The sequence below is a fragment of the Chlorocebus sabaeus genome, chromosome 11 (assembly GCF_047675955.1).
Source record: "Chlorocebus sabaeus isolate Y175 chromosome 11, mChlSab1.0.hap1, whole genome shotgun sequence".
NCBI classification, from domain to species: Eukaryota; Metazoa; Chordata; class Mammalia; order Primates; family Cercopithecidae; genus Chlorocebus; species Chlorocebus sabaeus.
The window spans coordinates 7,319,170-7,339,620 of NC_132914.1; the positions used below are offsets into that span (position 1 = coordinate 7,319,170).

General features: G+C 44.6%; 2 pseudogenes; one reads left to right on the top strand and one right to left on the bottom strand.

Moving 5' to 3' along the window:
• Nucleotides 1–1,661, top strand: LOC119620732 (large ribosomal subunit protein eL37 pseudogene; annotated as a pseudogene).
• Nucleotides 1,662–2,261: 600 nt separating this feature from the next.
• LOC103218497 (uncharacterized) lies at nt 2,262–19,540 on the bottom strand (annotated as a pseudogene).
• Nucleotides 19,541–20,451: the final 911 nt, after the last annotated feature.

Below are 20,451 nucleotides of genomic sequence, written 5' to 3' on the forward strand. Positions count from 1 at the left end.
ATGTTTCAGGCCTATTTGTGTTACAGCCCTTTCAGTCCCACCATTCAGCAGGTCCTGAGTTCTTGGTCCACGAAAAATGAGGTATGCAGACAACTGGAGGGTGAGCAAGGTGGAGAGGAGCTTCACTGAGTGATAGAACAGCTCTCAGGAGACCTGTAGTGGGTAGCTCCTTTCCACAGGTGGGCCATCCTGATGAGAGTGTCCAGTTCTCAGTGGAGAGGAGACCTATAGTGGGTAGCTCCTTTCTGCAGGTAGGTTGACCCAGCGGCTGTCCAGCTCTCAGCAGAGAGGAGACCTGTAGTGGGTAGCCCCTTTCTGCAGCTGGTAGTTCCAACACCTGTTCACATCTGGCTGAGTCCAGGGTTTTTATGGGCTCAGAAGGGAGGAAATATGTGCTGATTTGTTCATGGGTGGCTATGGGTGGGCCTGGAAAAAGCACCATAAGTTTTCACTCCAGGCCATGGACTCCACCCAGAACTGGCAGCCCGGCCCCTAGGCTTCAGGACATCCCTGGCCTGAAGGTGGGGTTTCAACAGAGACCCACCCCTTTTCACCCAGGAGCCTGTCTGCCTCCTGCCACCATAAACATGCCATCTGTGGCACCCAGGCTGTTTGTGCCAAAGGGTGCCTCTAGGCCTGTGCCAAGCCCCCACCCTTGGTCTCCCTCCTGTGCTCACTGGTGCCCAAAGTCTGGAGAGAACTGAGGCAGCAGGGGGCTGGCTTGTCAGTGGTGCCCTGAGCATGTGCACACCCGCTGGGTTGTGACAGCACCGGACTCAGCTTCAACTTTGCTCCAAAATTGGAGTGTGTGCTGGGAGAGGGGAGAGGCCAGAGAGCAAGAGCAGACACTTCTGAGCCTGCAGGAGCAGGGTGGCCTCCTGGCCCCTTGAGAGCACAGGGATGCCCTTGTCCAGAACCATGGCTGGGTGGCTGTAGCTGCACCCAGGAGTCCAGGGCTCCTGCCCTGCCAACGCAGTAGGGGATGGGGCTCCTGCCTGTTCTTAGCCCCCACTGGCTCCACAGAGTGCGCAGCCCTGGACTCACCTTTCCCACTGCAGCTAGCATAGCTAGTGGGTGCTCCAGACGGGCCAATGCCACCATCACTGCTACACTACGTTTGTCTCCCAGATTGCCCCTATGACTTCATGGGGAGTTGCCTGTGATCAGTTGACAGAAGGGAAGACTTAGGCCTGGTTCTGCACGAATGTATGCACCACCCAAGAGTGCTGCAGCTCTACAACCCCTTTCTGTGACATCCCTGAAGGACAATGATGAAGGAAAGTACTCTCAGTGGACATAATTTATATTTTTTAAATTTTTTAAGCTACAAGGTCTCCAGTCTCTTTGGTCTAGTCTGCAGAAATGAGATGATGAAGGGAATGCCATTGTTTTGAAAGCGTTGCGATAAGACACACACGTTGTGCCACTGGTGTGGCTCTAAGGCCTATCACCTTCAGAAGTCTACCTGTGACAAATATGACTACCCTGCCAAGTGCAAGAGAAAGTATAACTGGAGTGCAAAGGCTGAAAGACAAAATACCACTGGGACTGATTGAATGAAACACCTAAAAACTGTACACCACAGATTCAAGCATGGATTCTGTGGAGGAACATCATCTAAACCTGAGAGAGCAGCTATGGCAGCAAACAGTTTATCTTAGGAATTTCAATGATTTTTCACTATTATTGTCACTATTATTATTTGTCAGTAAATGCTATGGTTTAACAAAATCTAAAAAAGAAATAAAAACAGATAGGATTTCACTTTGTTACATGACCAACAGGTTCATATGCCTCCTGCACAGTAATAGACCAATTACACTGAGACAGCAGGGATGCAGAAGAGAAAACATGTAATTATCATGGGCAACCAGATGTGGAACTGGGAGGAGATCCTCAAATTCATCTCCTGTAGGAGTTCTGAGCTGGGGTTTTTAAGGGGATTGTGGAGGATGAGAGGCTGGAGAATTGGGATTGTTGATTGGGCAGCACAAGAGTGAGAAAATAATCGGGATACGGAAACTGCATTCTTTGGTGGGCCAGCTCCTCATGGGGTCCTTCAGACCAGCTGGTGTCAGTGGGGTCCTTCAGATCAGCTGGCATCATGGGGTTCTTCAGGTCAGTTGAGTCAGTGGGGTCCTTCAGATCAGCTGGTATCAATTGGGTCTTTCAGACCAGCTGAGTCAGATAAACTGGGATCCTTCAGATCAGCTGAGTCAGTGGGATCTTTCAGACTAGCTGAGTCAGTGGTATCTTTCCAATCAGCTGGTGTCAGTGGGGTTCTTCAGATCAGCTAAGTCAGTGGGGTTCTTCAGATCAGTTGAGTCAATGGGGTCCTTCAGATCAGCTAAGTCAGTGGGGTTCTTCAGATTGTTTGAGTCAATGGGGTCCTCCAGATCAGCTGGTGTCAGCAGGATCTTTCAGATCAGTTGGTATCAGTGGGGTCCTTCAGATCCACTGGACTCAGTGGGTCCTTTAGACCAGCTGAATGAATGGCATTTTTCAGACCAGTTGAGTCAGTGGGGCCCTTCAGACCAGGTTAGTCAGTGGAATCTTTCAGATCAGCTGGTGTCCATGTGGTTCTCAGTTGAGCAGTTTCTTCAGAATGCAGGACCTGCAGGACTATCTGAAAGGGAATTTTTTTTTTTTTTTTTTTTTTTTTAGAGACAAGGTCTCATTGTATAGCTCAGGCTGGTCTCAAAGTCCTGGGCTCAAGCAGTCCTTTCACCTCAGCCTCCCAAAGTGCTAGGATGACAGGCACAAGCTGCCTCACCCAGCTCAAAGGGAAATCTTAATGTTTCATAATGTTTAGGTGTTATCTATAGGATAGTTTAGGGGAATAATTTAAGGTCTACATGATTTTAGAACAATAGGCACCAAACAACTGTGAAGAAGCAGGTCAGGGAGCAGGCTGACCTACTGATTAATGCTGAGTGTGCTGCAAGCTGGGTTAATTTTCATTTATCCCCCATTTTCTTCCTTGGTTACTTTTATAAAATTTATAGGGGCAGTGTCAGCTATGTTCCTAGGGTGGTCTTGAGCTCCTGGGCTCAAGTCATCCTCTACTTCACCATTCTGAGTTGCTGGGATTACAGGCATGCACCATATGTGTGGCCCACTGTGCAGAAGTTTAAGCAGTTTAAGCCAGTTCACTTTTCTTGAAAAGACAGATGCCAGATGTGCAAGTAGATTCTGATTCATGTTCTGTGGTCAATGGTTTGGATGGATGATCAGGGACTTGGAAGGAACATGATTGGATAATTGGTGACAAGGAAATTTGGGGAAGAGGTATGTGGATAGACCTCTTGAATGGGAAAATAATGAAGATATTTGTGTCCCATGTGAATGCTTACCAGAGGGTGATCTCAGAAGTTATTTATTAAAATAACAAATTGATTGGCTAACCCATTCTGTAGATATCAGTTAGCCTCATTCTCTAGGAACCCCTGCCATTGCCCAGTGGGCTCATGAATAAAGTGGCCATGGTGGCAAGGATGGACATTATGCATGGACTTAGTAACATGGACTTCCACTCACCAAGGCTGATCTGGCTACAGCCACTACTGAATGCCCAATCTGTCAGCAGCAGAGACCAACACAGAGTCCCTGATAGGGCGTCATTCCCCAGCATGATCAGTCAGCTACCTGATGGCAGATTGATTACATTAGACTATTTTCATCTTGGAAGAAGCAGTATTTTGTTCTCATTGGAACAGAAATTTACTCTGGATAACAATTTTCCATCCTTACACACTGCTTCTGCCAAAATTACCATTTGTGGACTTATAGAATGCTTTATCCATTGTCACGATATTCCACTCAGCATTGCTTCTGATTTAGGAACTCACTTCTCAGCAAAACAAGTGTAGCAGTGAGACCATCCTCATGGAATTCACTGGTCTTACCATGTCTCATGAACCAATGGGTGTGATAAGATGATAGGATTATTTGAAGATGCAGTTACAGCACCAGCTAGATGGCAATGTATTGCAGAGCTGCAGCAATATGTTCTCCGGGGTCTAAATGTGCTCTGAATCAGCGTCCATCATATGGTGCTGTTTCTCCCATAGCCAAGATTCACTGATCTGGGAATCAAGGGGTAGAAAAGGGAGTGGCACCACTCACTATTATCCCTAGTGACCCACTAGCAAAATTTTTGCTTCCAGTTTCTGAAACCTTATGCTATGCTGGTCTACTGGTCTTAGTTCCAACAGGAACAATTCTCCCACCGAGAGAGAGCAATGATTCAATTGAACTGGATCTTAAGACTGCCACCCAGTCACTTCAGACTCCTTATACCTCTGAAACAACAGGCAAAGAAGGGAATTACTGTGCTGGTTGGTGATTGATCCTGTCTACCAAGGGGAAATTGGACTGCTACTTCACGATGAAGATAAGGAGGAATATGCCTGGAATACAGGAGTCCCCTGAGTGCATCTCTTAGTATTGTCATGCCTGTGATTAATGTCAATGGAAAACTACAACAACCCAATCCAGGCAGGACTACTAATGGCCCAGTCCCTGCAGGAATGAAGGTTTGGTTCACTCTACCAGATAAAGAACCGCAACCAGCTGAGTGAGGTGCTTGCTGAAGGCAAAGGACATACAGAATGGGTAGTGGAAAAAGGTAGTTATAAATATCAGCTATGATCACATGATCACTTACAGAAATGAAGACTGTAATTATCATAAGTACTTCTCCTTTTTTAAATTTATTTTTTATTTTTAAATTATTATTAATAGAAATGGGGTATCACCATTTTGCCCAGGCTGGTCTCAGATATACTCTCCTTGTTTTGTAATGAATATGTATAAAATATCTTTGTTCTCTTTCCTCTCTTATTTCCTGTCTTGTAACATAAAATGTATTGACTCTATATCATAGTATTTAACTATTTTACATTTTACATCATAGTGTTTAAGTTATGAGATATTGAGAAGAACAAACATCATTTAAGGACTTTGCCTTCTCTTCTGGGGAAGAGGTAATGCATTTTCACTTGTATGTGGAATGATTGTATCATGTCGGGTGGAATTATGACCTTGTCATTGTTTTTATTTGGAGAATAAGAATGGTTTCAGAAGATACATGTGGGCGCCAAGTTGACAAGGGGTGGACTTGTGACAATTAATTTTATGTGCCAGCTTGACTGGGCCATGGAATGCCAAAATATTTGGTTAAATATTATTCTGGATATACCTGTGAAGGTGTTTCTGGATGAGATTAGCCTTTGAATTGGTAAACTAAGTAATGCAGATTGTCCTCCCTAGGGTGAGTGGGGCTCATCCAATCCTATGAAGGGCTGACTAGAGTAAAAGGCCAAGTAAACGGAAATTTACACTCTCTGTCTTTGAGCTAAGACGTCATTCTGGTTTTGGACTCAGAATCAGAATGAAACTTACACCATTGGATCTCCTGGTTCTAAGGCTTTCAGACTCAGGCTACAGTCCAGTATATACAAGAGGGTCTTAAAAAGTTTATGAAAAAATGCATACTATGAAAAAAACTATGCATGGATTAAAAAAATTTTGGCCCCAAAATAAATTCTTACTAACTTTATTATAACATGTCTGGACAGGATCTAGTTTGAGACACTAAGAAGGGTAAGAAATCAGTTTGAAAAGAGCCCCTTGCTCTGTGGCTGGGGAGTGCTGGAGGTTAGCTTCCTCTAAGCCACTGAACTATCAGGTCACTGCAGACAGCCTTATCTGTGGAGACTTCCCGTGCCAAGCAGGCCAGCCCCATCAGAGAGAATGGCAGAAAGCTCGTGTGTGTCCTGGGGAGATGGTCAGAGGGAGCCACCTTCCAGCTGAACCCCAATAAGTACTTGTAGCTTATGGTGTAAATGCCCTCCAGAGGTTGCAGCTGTCTACCCAAGGGTCCTGGCCAGCCCCTGTGCAGATTCCTTTGGAGGGGTTGGGGGAGGACACAGATGGGGGCATAGGAGGCATGTGGCCCTGACTCAGCTTCCTGGTTGCATCCTAGTCTAGTATTAATGTTTGAAGTCACGTGGATGTGGCCTCCCCTTTGAGGCTGGTGAGGGCATTTGAGGGCAGTTGTGTGCTCCTGGCCTGGGGCTGTGCCTTTGTGGCCGTGTGCGCCGTGTGTGTGTGTGTGTGTGTGTGTGTGTGTGTGTGTGTGCGCGCGCGCGCGCGCTGGCAGGGGAGGGAGGGAGGTGCCCTAGTTGTGCACTGTGCTCTGCAGCCCAGCGCTCTGCGGAGGCTTCTGTGATACAGCAGCATGTCTTACACAGAGGGAACTGTCCTTCCCCTGCCACGTTCAGGCAGGTGGGCAGGCTTTCTGGGTTATTCTGAGTGGCGGTGGGGAAGGGCAGCTGCACCCCACCCAGGGATCCAGAGCTGCTGGTCAGGAGCTGGAGAGGGGCCCAGTTGACCTGGATCTGTTTGCATTTGGGCTTCCTCTGAGTGGGGGGTGGTGGGAAAGGCTGTTGTTCCCCTTGGAGATGCACCTTCCCTAGTGATTGTGTTTGCAGGGTGAGTCTGATCCTGTGTGCCACAATGATCGAGGACAAGGAATATTTTACAATTAACTTCCTAGTTCTTGTGAGTGTGGCTTATGACCTTTGTGGCCTGTTGATTATAAGGCACACCCTGACATTAGAAATGATAAGATAAGAGAGTGCGCCTTAGCATCAGTGAGATAGAGCATCACCATCTGACGCTCTGGGACTGGGCAGAGCCCAAGTCCTCTTCCCTGGAGCACTTGGCCACCACCTTGCCGTGCAGGGGGCTCCCTGCCTCCCTTCCCTGCACTCTCACCATTCCTTCTTTCCAAATTCCATCCGCACAGCTTCCAACCTCAACCTTTTCCGCCTTCTGCAGAAGCAGATGTTCCCACAAGGAAGATGGGAGGTGCCCAGAATGGGTCTCCAGCATAAGGCCGAGCCTTCTGGCCTCAGGTTGACTCCGGGTGGCACTGTCAGCTGGAGGCCACGAGAGCTGCCTTGGACGTGCGGGGCAGGCGTGCAGTGGCCACTCACTCATGGAGCACTGCTGCAGCCGGCAAGTCTGCCACTGCTCATCTTCTCAGTCTTGCTCCCAGCTGCGCCTTGTTACATGTTTTAGATGTACGGCTTTTGTATGTGTGTGGTTTGTAAATATTTTGTCCCAGTCCATAGCTTATCTTTTACATCCTCTTAAGGAGTGTTTTGCAGAGAAAAGGTTTTTTTCTGTTTAATTTTGGTGAAGTCTGATTTATCAATTTTTTTTTCTTTTTAAGGATCTGCTTTTGTTGTCATGGTTAAGAATTCCTCAATGACTCCCAGTCCCAAAGATTTTCTCCTTTTTCTTTTCTTTCCTTCCTCCCTCCCTTCCTTCCTTCCTTCTTTCTTTTCTCTCTTTTCTTTCTTTTTCTTCCTTCCTTCTTTCTTTTCTCTCTTTTCTTTCTTTCTTTCTTTCTTTTTTTTTTTTTTTTTTGATGGAGTTTCGCTCTTGTTGCCCAGGCTGGAGTGCAATGGCGCGACCTCAGCTCCCTGCAACCTCTCCCTCCCAGGTTCAAGCAATTCTCCTGCCTCAGCCTCCCGAGTAACTGGGATTACAGGTGTGTGCCACCACACCTGGGTAATTTTGTATTTTTTAGTAGAGACAGTGTTTCTCCATATTGGTCAGACTCAAACTCCCAACCTCAGGTGATCTGCCCGCCTCGGCCTCCCAAAGGGCTGGGATTACAGGTGTGAGCCACCATGCCTGGCCTTCTCCTACATTTTCTTATGATCATAGCTCACTGTAGCCTCAAACTCCCAGGCTCAAGCGATCCTCACTCCTCAGCCTCCTGAGTAGCTGGGAGTACAGATGTGTGCCACTATGCTCGGCTGATTTTTAAAGTTTTTTGCAGAGATGGGGGTCTCGCTACGTTGCCCAGGCTAATCTCAAACTCCTGGCCTCAAGCAATCCTCCCACCTCAGCCTCCCAAGCAGCTGAGAATACAGGTGTGTGCCACCACAACCAGCCTGTTTTTTTTTTTTAAATAGACTTTATTTTTTAGAGCAGTATTAGGTTCATAGCAAAATTGAGCAGATGATAGAGTTCCCACACACCCCCCACACCCCACAATAAACATGCACAGCCTCCCCCATTATTAACACCCTCCACCATTATTAACACCCTCCACCCCAAGTAGTGCATTTGTTATAATAATGACCCTACATGGCCACATCATAATCACCCAAAGTCCGCAGTTTACATGGGGGTCCCTCTTGGTGTGGCACGCTCTGTGGGTTTTTTTTTTTTTATTTTTTGAGGTGGGGTCTCACTCTGTCACCCAGGCTGGAGTGCAGTGGTGCAATCTTGGCTCACTGCAATCTCTGTCTCCCGGGTTCAAGCGATTCTCCTGCCTCAGCCTCCAGAGTAGCTGGGATTGAAGGTGCCTGCCACCACACCTGGCTAATTTTTCTATTTTTAGTAGAGACAGGATTTTGCAATGTTGGCCAGGCTGGTCTTGAACTCCTGATCTCAGGTGATCCGCACGCCTTGGCCTCCCAAAGTGCTGCGATTACAGGCGTGAGTCACCGCGCCCACCTGCGGGTTTTGATAAATGAATATCCGCTGTGCATCCACTGTTATAGCATCACACACAGCAGCTTCACTGCCCCAAGAGGGCCCTGTGCTCCATTCATTCATCCCTTCCTTCTGATCACCACTGATCCTTTTCCCATCTCCTTGGTGCTGCCTGTTCCAGAATGTGGTGCAGTGGGAATCCTACAGTATACAGCCTTTTCAGTTGGTTTCTTTCACTTAGCAACATGTTGTTACTTTCTCATGTCTTTTCATAGCATGACAGTACATTTCTGTTTAGTGCTAAGTGGATGGACTGTCTGGATGGACTATGGCTATCCACTCACCTACTGAAGGGCATTTTGGTTGCTTCCAATCTGTGGTAGTTACAAATAAATCTGCTTTAAATTTAAAAAAAAAAAAAGAAAAGAAAAAAGAAAGACAAAAAAAGAGAGTCTCTTTCAGAGCAACATGAATTCTGCTAAAAGTGAAGAAAGAACAAACATCAAATTCATGGTGAAGCTTGGGTAGAAGAATGGTGAAATCACTGATGCTTTATAAAAAGTTTATGGGAGCAATACCCCAAAGAAATCAGAAGTTTGCAAATGGAAAACTCATTTTAAGATGGGACAAGATGATGTAGAAGATGAAGCCTCTGGCAGCAAACCATCCACATCAATTTTTGAGGACAAAATTCATCTTGTTCATGCCCTAATTGAAGAGAACCAATATGCACAATAGCCAATACCACAGACATCTCAATTGATTCAGCTTTCACAATTCTGACTGACAAATGGAAGGTGAGCAAACTTTCCACCCAATGGGTGCCAAATTGTTGCACCCAGATCAGCTGCAGACAACAGCAGAACTTTCAATGGAAATTTTAAACCAGGGCAATCAATATCCTGAAGCATTTCTTTGAAGAATTGCAACAAGAGATGAAACCTGGCTTTACCAGTAAAATCCTGAAGACAAAGAACAATAAAAGCAACGTCTTTACTTATAATACTTAATCCGAAAAAAAAAAAAGCAATGTCTACCAAGTAGTGGAAGTAGTTAAGTCAATGCAAAAGTGAACTAGTTAAGAGCAAAGGTCATGGCAACAGTTTTTGGGATGCTCAAGGCATTTTGCTTGTTGACCTTCTGGAGGGTGAAAGAATGATAACATCTGCTTATGAGAGTGTTTTGAGAAAATTAGCCAAAACTTTAGCAGAAAAATGCCTGGGAAAGCTTCACCAGGGAGTCTTTCTCCACCACAATGCTCCTGCTCCTTCTTCCCATCAATCAAGGGCAATTTTGGGAGAGTTTTGATGAGAATCATTAGGCATCCACCTTACAGTCCTGATTTGACTGCTTCTGACTTCTTTTAGCTTCCTAATCTTAAAACATCTGTAATGGGCACCTATTTTTCTTCAGTTAATAATGTAAAAAAGACTGCATTGACATGGTTAGATTTCCAGGACGCTTTGTACTTTAGAAATGAACTAAATGGCTGGTATAATTACTTACAAAAGTGTCTTGACCTTCATGAAACTTATATTGAGAAATATGGTTTATGTTTTTTATTTTTATCTTTTAATTCCGTTTTTAAAAACAAACTTGTTGAAGTTCCCTTGTATAGTATCTCTTATTGGTTCTGTTTCTCTGGAGAACCCAGAAACTTTAGCATGTTCTTTAAAGACATAAAGCTAACTACTACAATAATTATTTTTTCTTTTCTTTTTCTTTTTTTGAGATGGTAGTTCTCACTCTGTCACCCAGGCTGGAGTGCAGAGGTGCAATCTCGGCTCACTGCAGTCTTTGCCTCCCAGATTCAAGTGATTCTCCTGTCTCAGCCTCCCGAGTAGCTGTGACTACAGGCACTCGCCACCACACCCAGCAAAATTTTGTATTTTTAATAGAGACAGGGTTTCACCATGTTGGCCAGGCTGGTCTCAAACTCCTGATATAAGGTGATCCACCTGCCTTAGCCTCCCAAAGTGCTGGGATTACAGGTGTGAGCCACCGTGCCCAGCTCTTATTTCTTTTCACGTCAGAAGCACTGAGTACTATTAGAATAATTAATCACATAAAATACTCTTTTTTTTTGAGATGGAGTTTTGCTCTGTTGCCCAGGCTGGAGTGCAGTGGCACCATCTCAGCTCACTGCAATCTCTGCCTCCCAGGTTCACACCATTTTCCTGCCTTGTAGCAGGAAGAGCCACAGACAAAACCCCTCAGACACCGAGTTAAAGAAGGAAGGGGTTTATTTGGCCGGCAGCATCGGCAAGACTCCTGTCTCAAGAGCTGAGCTCCCCGAGTGAGCAATTCCTGTCCCTTTTAAGGGCTCACAACTCTAAGGGGGTCCACGTGAGAGGGTTGTGATCGATTGAGCAAGCAGCGGGTACGTGACTGGGGGCTGCATACACTGGTAATTAGAAAGGAACTGAACAGGACAGGGACCTTCACAGTGCCTTTTTTATGCAAATAAGCTATTAGGTCAGGGGTCATTCTTTAACTACCAGGCCCAGGGTGTGGCGCTGGGCTGTCTGACTGTGGATTTCATTTCTGCCTTTTAGTTTTTACTTATTCTTTCTTTGGAGGCAGAAATTGGGCATAAGACAATATGAGGGGGTGGTCTCCTCCCTTAACCTCAGCCTTGCAAGTAGCTGGGACTACAGGTGCCTGCCACCACACCTGGCTAATTTTTTGTATTTTTAGTAGAGATGGGGTTTCACCATGTTAGCCAGGATGGTCTCAATCTCCTGACCTTGTGATCTGCCCACCTTGACCTCCCAAAGTGCTGGAATTACAGGTATGAGCCACCGTGCCCAGCTCCACATAAAATACTCTTTAAAGCAGACCACTTATACAAATATTTTTTAAATAAAGAAGGAAGCTTCTAATAAAAATGGCAGATTGACTTACCTCTTGTGCTAAAGAGCCCACAAAAATACTAAAGGGTGGGTATGGAAGGTATGACTCTACTGGGGCAAAGGGAATGTGTTGGGAGAAAAGTTGAGTGTTGGGAGAGAAGCCGAGGCAGGGCTTGCATGTCTGACATAATGTAAAAGAGTCCTGGAACATGTCCATGCTTCCACTCAAATGGAGTAGGCACGTTCCCAACACCAGTCCTGTCAAGCAATTCAAACCAAGTCAAAACCAGGTCCAGGGTCTAAAACCCCTTGTGGTCTTTGGAACACCAAGCTCTGTGCTAAAGGGTGGAAGGCTACCCTGATGTACCATAATCTAAGCCTAGGGCATAAAACCCCTTGTGGCTTGGATAGCATCCAGGGCTAGTGGCTCTGGAATGTGTCCAGACTTTCTGGCTCCTTGCTTCTTGCTCTCCCAGGGTTGGTTGTGTCTTGAGTTAAAAGAACCTGCTCTCCACTATCTCAAGTAGCAGAGCAGATGCTAAACCATCACAGCTGTAAATCATATGCTTAATGCAACACTTCCTTTCAACCCCCACATTCTCACCACCTGTTTCTTTGTTTGATCACCAATAAATACTCTGGGCTTCCAGAGTTCGGGGCCTTCATTCTTAGCAATGGCCCCTGGACCCACTTTCTCTCTCAAACTGTCTTTTCTCATTCCTTTGACTCCACTAGACTTTGTCACCTCCATGACCTGGTGTTGGGTCTGATCATCCCAACAGAATGGAAGAAGAGATGCCAGCAGATGAATCACTTCAACACACTTTAGGAAAATGGAGAGGCAGTGAGGGAGTCATGATGATATAGTGAAGGGAATTGTTTAATTATGAAGTAAGTGAGTGAGGAGCCTCAGGTAGGATGCCTCCACTGGGGATGGGGAGGCCTCTTTCACTGGCAAAGAAGATCCACCAGAATGTGGGGGTTCAATGTTCCCAGCTTCATCAGGATCTTCCCACATGTCCCCATTCCAAAGAACAGAATCCCATTCTTTCCCAATCAATGCCCTCACTTTAACAGCAGACCCTGTGAGGATAAGACTTAAAATTGTTTTGTAATTCAGCCATTCCCTGAGCTCATCATTTAACCACTTTGGTGACAATAGGAGCAACCAGCTAACCTCTTTGTGGAGGCTAAAGTAACTCCATCATGGATGCTAATCTGCCACGTTGACTTCTGATTAACCCCAGTTCCAGGAATGCCGCTATGATTTTGATTTTATCTATACTTTTTTTTCCTTTTTTTTTTTTTTTTTTGATGGAATCTTGCTTTGTCTCCCAGGCTGGAGTGCAGTGGCATGATCTTGGCTCACTGCAACCTCTGCCTTCCAGGTTCAAGTGATTCTCCTGCCTCAGCCTCTGAAGCAACTGGGATTGCAGGCATGCACCACCATGCCCAGCTAATTTTTTGTATTATTATTATTATTTTTTTAAGTAGAGACAGGGTTTAACCATGTTGGCCAGGCTGGTCTTGAACTCCTGATCTTGAGTGATCTGCCCGCCTCAGCTTCCCAAAGTGCTAGGATTACAGGCATGAGCCACCTTGCCCAGACTACTTTATCTATACTGTTACTCTAAAGTCTATTTTCAGATCAAAACAACCCTGACCATAAGTCTTGCCCTTAAGCAGACTCATATAGCATTCTTGCCTTTCCCTGAGGGGTGAACTTCAGTTGTCCTACACATTCCTTCCCTATGGTTTATAAGCCCTGGGGCTTGGAAGCAATGGCACAGAAATCCACAGAAGCCACCTGAGACTATGCTTCTGTTCGGATGTCCCTTTTAAATGTTTCTCTCTGAGAAACTGGATTTGTCAATCTCTCTCTCTCTCTCTTTTTTTTTTTTTTTTTTGGCTCCTCAGCTTTCTGCTTGGTCTTTGATGGTAGGTTTGCATAGACTTGCTCACCATGGGACATTCATTATATTTGTCAGTTTTCTAAAAATGTTTGAAAGTATCATGTGCACAGTCACTCAGCTCCTTGTTTCTTGTAAGTGGTTAATGAGGAGTTACTTTGATAGAGATATTTTGCTTACCCCTATTGCTAGAGCATACCATGGATTATCAGTGTTCTCTTTATCATGGGAAGTTGAGTTATTAGCATCTTTAAATCTAATCAGATTAGAGATCCAATTCCAGAAAACTCAGAATCATCCAGAAAATTTGTCCTGATTGGCACAGTGGCTTATGTCTGTAACCCCAGCACTTTGGGAGGCTGCGGAAGGAAGCTCCCTTGAGGCCAGAAGTTTGAAACCAGCCTGGGCAACATAGTGAGACCCTCGTCTCTACAAAAAATAAAAAATTAGCCAGGGCACACATTTGTAGTCCCAGCTACTTGGGAGGCTGAGGTGGGAGGATAGCTTGAGCCCAGGAGTTTGACGCTGCAGTGAACTACGATCACGCCACCACTCCAGCTTGGGTGACAGTGCAAGACTGTGTCTCTTAAAAAAGGAAGAAAGAAAGAAAGAAAATTCATTCTTAACATTTTGTTAATCCAGAAGCACTTTTGGTACCAAAAGCCTCTCTTAGCTTGAGTTCTTTAGAGAAACAGAACCAGTATGAGATATATATATATATATATATATGTATGTCTAGTCATGCCTTATTTAATGACAGAGATATGTTCTGAGAAATGCATTGTTGAAGAAATTCATTGTGCAAACATCATAGAGTGTCCTTATACAAACCTAGATGGCATAGCCTACTATACTCCTAATATAAAGAGTATAGCCTATTGCACATAGGCTACAAACATTTACAGCATTTTGTCAACTGAAAAATGAAGAGTTCATAAATCTGAAAAGTAGAGCTTTACTTCTCATAAAGGGCTGCAGACTGCAGGATGACCATTCTGACGCTGGGAAGCATAGCCTCCAAACAGAATCCAGAAACAGACACCTCGAGGGACGGACAAAGGGAACAGAAATTTATGCTGAGTAGGGTGGCCAAATAGATGTACTCAATAAGCTATAGGAAGAGTGATGAATAGTTATAAAAGGTGAAACATGTGCATGCGCAATTGAGCTTCATGCTTTTCCATGGGACCCACGTTAAAAAAAATGGCAGGGTTACTATAATCCAAGCGTGGAGTTTTCAACCCTCTAACATCAAAAGCTGAAGCAGAGGACATGAAAACCCTCACTGTGCATTCTCCATAGAACGTCCAGAGCCACTTTCTGGTCAGCAGTCTTGTATCAGGCAAAGAAGCAAGGGAAGCATCAGGTCATTTGTTGATATGTGTCTGATCCATCCTTCCTTCCTTTCCTTCCTTCCTTCCCTCCCTCCCTTCCTTCCTTCCTTCCTTCCTTCCTTCCTTCCTTCCTTCCTTCCTTCCTTCCTTCCTTCCTTCCTTCCTTCCTTCCTCCCTCCCTCCCTCCCTCCCTCCCTCTCCTTCTTCATCTTTCTTCTTTCTTCTTTTTTTCTTTTTTCTTTTTGAGACAGAGTCTGGTTCTGTCACACAGTCTGGAGTGCAGTGGTGTGCTCATAGCTCACTACAGCCTCAAACTCTTAGGCTTAAGTGGTCCTATGACTTCAGTTTCCTGAGTAGTTGGGACTACAGGTGTGTGCCACCATGAATGGCTAATTAAAAAAAATTTTTTTTTTTGTGGGAGTAGATGCTGGGTCTTGCTATGTTGCCTATGCTGGTCTCGAACTTGTGGCCCCAAGTGATCCTCCCACCTCAGCCTCCCAAACTACTGGGATTACAGGCATGAACCATAGTGCCTGGCCCTGAGAACTCAGTTTTCCAGGCTACTTTGGGGTCCCCTTGGCCAAGAGATGGTCCCTTCAGTCATTTGGAGGGCTTATAATTTTATTTTTAATTTGCAATGTTTTTGTACTGAATACTGTAGGCACTTGTAACACAATTGTAATGGTAAGTATGTGTGTATCTGAACATAGAAAAGGTACAGTAAAAATACAGTATGAAAGATAAAACACAGCTGGTTGAGGTGGCTTACTCCTGTCATCCCAGGCCTTCAGGAGGCTGAGGTGGGAGAACAGCTTGAGGCCAGGAATTTGAGACCAGCCTGGGCAACATAAGGAGACCCCATCTCTACAAAAAATAATAATACTAAAAAATGGTAAAAAGTGATACATCTGTATAGGACAGTTACCCTGAATGGAGCTTGCAGGAGTGGAAGTTGCTTTGGGTGAGTCAGTAAGTAGCAAGTGAATGTGAAGGCCTAGGACATAACTGAATATTACAGTAAACCTTATAAACACTGTACACTTAGGCTACACAAAATTTATAAAAAGTATTTTTCTTTATATAATAATAAATTAGCATACATAGGCTACTGTAACTTTTTTATTTTATGCACTTCTAGTTTCTTTCAACTTTTTGACTCTTTTGTAATAATAGCTTAAAATATAAACATTGTACAGCTGTACAAAAATATGTTCTTTCTTTATTCCTTGTCTTATTTTTTTTTAACTTTTAGATTTTTTTCTTTTTAAGCTTTTTTTTTTTTTTTTTTTTTTTTAAATCCAAGATACAAACACATTAGCCTAGGGTCAAGATCATCAATATCACTGTCTTCTACCACCACGTCTTATCCCACTCAGGGGCAATAACATGTATAGAGCTGTCATCTCCTATGATAACAATGCCTTCTTCTGAAATACCTCCTGAAGGACCTGCCTAAGGCTGTTTTACAGTTAACTTAAAAAAATATATAACTAAAAGGAGTATACTTTAAAACAACAATAAAAGTCTGGGCGAGGTGGCTCACGCCTGTAAATCCCAGCACTTTGGGAGGCTGAGGCAGGCGGATCACCTGAGGTCAGGAGTTCGAGACCAGCCTGACCAATATGGTGAAACCCTGTCTCTACTAAAAGTACAAAAGTTAGTCGGGAGTGGTGGTGGGCGCCTATAGTTGCAGCTAGTCAGGAGGCTGAGGCACCAGAATTGCTTGAACCCAGGAGGCAAAGGTTGTGCTTAGGGAGGCTGAGACAGGAGGATTGCTTGAGACCAGGAGTGCAGGACCAGCCTGGGCAAGGCAGTGAGAACTTGTCTCTAAGAAAAAAAAAAAAAAAGAAAGAAACTAGCCAGGTCTGGTGGTGCATACCTATACTCCAGCTACTTTGGAGGCTGAGCGGCAGCAGAATCACTTGAGTCCAGGAGCTTGAAGTTACAATGAGTCATTGCACTCTAGCTTAGGCAGCAGAGTGAGATCCTGGCTCTAAAAAAAAGTAAAAAAGAAAAAAAATGAAATTGGTTCACACAATCATGTAATTATGAGGGCCGAGAAGTTCCAAGATTTGCAGTCAGAAAACTAGAGAACAGGGAAAGCTGATGGTCTAAGTTCTAGTTCAAGTCCAAGTCCAAAGGCAGGAGACTACTGATGTTCCAGCATGAAGATAGGCAGAGAGTAAATTCTCCTTCATTTAACCTTTTGTTTGATTCATGTCTTCGGTGGATTGGATGAGCCTCACCCACATCGGAGAGGGCAATCTGCTTTACTCAGTCTACTGATTCAAATGTGAATCTCACCCAGAAACAATCTCATAGACCCACTGAGAATAATGTTTAATCAGTAACTGCGCACCCCATGGCCCAGTCAAGTTCACAGATAAAGTTAACCATTATAGTTTATTTTTCCTGATTTGCCAACTTTGCAAACTAACAGTTAATATTTCCAGAGGAAGATGAGGAAATTAGCTCTCTCTTTTTTTTGTTGTTGAGACAGAGTCTTGCTCTGTCGCCCAGGCTGGAGTGCAATGGCATGATCTCAGCTTGCTGCAACCTCTGCCTCCCTGGTTCAAGTCATTCTCCTGCCTCAGCCTCCCAGGTAGCTGGGACTACAGGCGCCTGCCACCACACCCGACTAATGTTTTGTATTTTTAGTAGAGACAGGATTTCGCCATGTTGGCCAGGCTGGTCTCGAACTCCTGGCCCCAGGTGATCCACCCACCTTGACCTCCCAAAGTGCTGGGATTACAGGCATGAGTCAACATGCCTGGCTGAAATTAGCTCTCTTAAACTTTCTCCTGTCTTTACCCTGACTGCAAACCTTCAAAACAGTATATGACTATTTTTTACATTATTAAGATTTGCAATATTTATGTTCTGTTGTATAATAATAATTCTTATGCTTGTTTAGCATCGGTTCATATCTGAATGGATCCAATGCTCACTGCTAGTCCCTTCTTACCATTTTTGACTTCTCATACCCAATTTTTTAATATCATTTGATTCATCTCTTGCATGGCTGCATGTTATCATCACCATGTTTTATTCACCATTGTGAATGTTTTCTGTTATCTTTTAAATGAGCAACACTTTGCCTGTTTATAAAATTACTGGGGTGTATTTTTTCCCATTTACTCAGAACTATGTAAGCATTCCCCCTTGGCCTTTTAGCTCTGAGTGTTGCTGTGAGTAAGTCTGAGGCCTGATTTAAAAAAACTTTATAGGTGTTATGTTTTTCTCTACTTGGTTTTCTTTCTTTTTTCTTTCTTTCTTTCTTTTTTTTTTTCTGAGACAGAGTCTCGCTCTATCACTCAGGTTGGAGTGCAGTGGCCGGATCTCAGCTCACTGCAAGCTCCACCTCCCGGGTTCACGCCATTCTCCTGCCTCAGCCTCCCAAGTAGCTGTGACTACAGGCGCCCGCCACCACGCCCGGCTCATTTTTTGTATTTTTAGTAGAGACGGGGTTTCACCGTGTTAGCCAGGATGGTTTTGATCTCCTGACCTTGTGATCCGCCTGCCTCGGCCTCCCACAGTGCTGGGATTACAGGCGTGAGCCGCTGCGCCCGGCCTCTCTGCTTAGTTTTCTATGGCATTCTTCTTCTTTTTTTTTTTTTTTTTTTTTTTTTTTTGTAGAGACAGTGTCTCATTATGTTGCTCAGGTTGGTCTTGAACTCCTGGTCTCAAACCATCCTCCTGCCTCAGCCTCCCAAAGTGCTGGGATTACAGGCGTGAGCCAGCGTTCTTTTTTTTTTTTCTTTAACTGTTGAACACTCTGTAATTATTAGGTAAAATTAATATTACTTTACAATTATATATATCACTTTACAGTTTACAAAGTTATTAAGTAGACATTTGTTTTGATGCCCCAAAATAAAATTTAACTTCTTTTCCTCCCTTCTCCCCTCCATCAAAGAAAGACTAAGGAACATTTCATCAGAAAAGGTGATAAAAGTGCATCAATCTGTACAGAACTACAAAGAATAAAGGGGAGGAGGGTAGGACCCTGAAGAGGGCCACTTCAGGAAGGGACTTCAGGAAGGAGAAAACCAGAGTGTTAAACGTGAGGACAGCCCAGGGGTCACAGGGAGTTAGCCATCATAAGGGGCAGGTTGTATTCACTACATAAAAGGAGGGGCACACAGCATATGTTTCACATTCTAAAACAATATGAGGAGATCATAACTGAAGAGCTGAAGTTGAATTCTGTGGTTTCTCAGAACACAAGTAGAAGATGACCACCAACCATGGTTTCTGAATAAACTGGGTTCAAAGTGCATCTGGTTGTAGCAGAGGGCTTCCTTGGACTCTGATACTAGAAATTTAACAAAGGTAATTCGAGGAGCTGCGATTTTACATAGTGGTGGCATCCTAGGGGGCATCTACTGCATCAGTCAAGTTTAATATCTCACAATTGTGGAAAAGGAGTTTACGAGCAGGTAATACTTGGGCCATCTCTTGCAGATTCTTGCTGTAAGGACTGCAAGTTTCTCCAGAGAAAGCACTTGCCTGGGTATGACTCAGGGCTAGGCAAAAATTCACACTATGAATCTGGTGGAGGGAAGGTGGAGAAGTATGCCCTGTCGGACCACATTCCCATAATTCTCTAACCTCACATCTCTGTAGGGGTCCCTCTGAACAGGGTCCAGGTATCCCCATTCCTCTGAGTAAGGTGCACAGCCACATCCTCAAATGTCGCAAACTGCTGGTACCTGACTGTCAGGAGCACAGCTGCCTGGTCTCCTGGGCTTTCCTCATGCGGAAGAGTAGGCACCTGGGGAACAGGTGGAGCCCTAGTGAGTCCCTGTTCCATGTCGGTGACCTGCACAAAGTGAGGCTCTGGAGTCAGACTCTTAAACTGGGTCTCCAAAAACTGAAATTGGACCCTTGGTGATCCTGCTGCTTCCTGGGCTGGTATTTTCTCCATCCTTGTTTTGGAGGACAATGACCATCGCAGCTCGCATCAGGACATGACCACTGGGTCCTGATGATGAGGCCCGCCCTCGGTCCGTGGGGTGAACTGGAGCTGAAGAGAAATAGGCCCTCGTACCCAAGCCTCTGCACACTCTTGGGGAAGGAAACCACCGTCCCATATTCTTTACATTATCCTTGTTATTTAGGATCTCCAGGATTGGCTTCAGTGTTCATGGTTCTTTGTCATTATTTTCCTGTAAGAGTGCCCTTTTATCTAAATATTTCAGTTCATTTATTTGACAGAAATTTTCTTCAACCATATATATTTATAAATATATATACTGGGGAGAGAAGCTATTTCTCTTACTGTCTCCTGTCTCTGAAGAGGAGGAAGTAAAAGTTGAAAAACAGGAATGGTCAGTGGCAAGACCAGCCAGTGCCACTGATGACCAGGCCTGAGGTTAAAAGATTAACCCCCTGCTGTAACCACATGTGCTCTCAATCTATCACGACCCTTTCACGTGGAACCCCTTAGAGTTGTAAGCCCTTAAAAGGGCCAGGAACTCTGTCTTCGGGGAGCTTGGCTCTTAAGATGCTCCCGGCCGAATAAAAACCTAAAAACCTCTTCCTTCTTTAATCCAGTGTCTGAGGAGTTTTGTCTGTGGCTTGTCCTGCTACAATAGAAATATATACAAATATATATAAAATATATATTTAAAAAAATATATATATATTTTGGTGGCGGGGACAGAGTCTCATTCTGTCGCTCAGGCTGGAGTGCAGTGGCATGATCCTGGCTCACTGCAACTTCCGCCTCCCAGGTTCAAGTGACTATCCTCTCTCAGCCTCTGGAGTAGCTGGGATTACAGGTGTGCACCACCACACCTGGCTAATTTTTGTATTTTTAGTAGAGATGGGGTTTCA